The sequence below is a fragment of the Otolemur garnettii genome, unplaced genomic scaffold, assembly GCF_000181295.1.
Source record: "Otolemur garnettii isolate 467f Iridium unplaced genomic scaffold, OtoGar3 scaffold00025, whole genome shotgun sequence".
Classification (NCBI taxonomy): Eukaryota; Metazoa; Chordata; class Mammalia; order Primates; family Galagidae; genus Otolemur; species Otolemur garnettii.
This window is the reverse complement of record NW_003852420.1, coordinates 21,586,796-21,587,935: the sequence shown is the minus strand read 5'-3', so window position 1 is coordinate 21,587,935 and position 1,140 is coordinate 21,586,796. Positions and strand designations below refer to the sequence as shown.

Sequence of the window (1,140 nt, the reverse complement as noted above, 5' to 3'; positions counted from 1 at the left end):
GCCTGCCACAACGCCCAGCTTTTTTTTTTTTTTTTTGCAGTTTTTGGCCGGGCCAGGTTTGAACCCGCCACCTCCGGGATATGGGCCGTCACCCTACCTGCTGAGCCATAGGCACCACCCCAAAAGAATGCATTTTTCATCACATGTAACAACACAGTGTAGAGATGGTTCGCCTTTGTGTTGTGACAGCAAAGAAGGACAAGCTAGCAGACATTTAATTCATGTGGAACCCATTTATCCAGTTTCTTTACCTTGCTGATTGGTTTCAAATGGTTCAGTATTGGGCTCAGCACCTATAGCACAATGTTTATAGTGCCGGCCACATGCACTGAGTGAGGCTGGCGGGTTCATACCCGGCCGGGGCCAGCTAAACAATAACACATGCAACAATAAATAGCCGGGCTTTGTGGTGGGCGCCTGTAGTTCCAACTACTTGGGAGGCTGAGGCAAGAGAATCACTTAAGCCCAAGAGTTTGAGGTTCCTGTGAGCTGTGATGTGAGCTGTGACACAGTGGCACTCTCTTGAAGGTGACATAGTGAGACTCTGTCTCAAAAGAAAACAGGGTTTAGTATTGTCGGAATAGTAACAGCAAACCTTGCTTCTAATTCACACGTAGGTTAAGATAGATTTGCTTCCACTACAGCTTTCAGCTCATCATTATCCACCTTGGTCTCAGGTCCCCCACATGGCTCATTTTCTTTTTTTTTTTTTTTTTGCAGTTTTTGGCCGGGGCTGGGTTTGAACCTGCCACCTCTGGCATATGGGGCTGGCGCCCTACTCCTTTGAGCCACAGGCACTACCCACATGGCTCATTTTCAAGATTAAAGTCACCAGAATGGAACTTCTTGAGCCATTGATGTACTAAGCATTCATTAGCCATACCCTACCCAAATACTTCACTGATATTTTGAACTGTCTATGCTGCACTGGTTCCATGATGGAACTCTTATTCAAAAATAACATGAATTTTTGACTTAGCACAGATTGGGGGTGTTTTTTGTTTTGAGACAGAATCTCACTCTGTTGCCCTGGGTAAAGTGCCAGGGCATCATAGCTCACAGCAACTTCAAACTCTGGGGCTCGGCTCGGCGCCTGTGGCTCAAGCAGCTAAGGCGCCAGCCACATACACCTAAGGTGGC

At 47.0% G+C, this 1,140-nt stretch overlaps 1 protein-coding gene across 1 annotated transcript in view; it reads left to right on the top strand.

The window, feature by feature from the left end:
- ZMYM1 (zinc finger MYM-type containing 1) overlaps positions 1 to 1,140 on the top strand; it is a 37,503-nt gene that overhangs the window by 27,100 nt on the left and 9,263 nt on the right. The gene's annotated exons all lie outside the window — the stretch shown is intronic.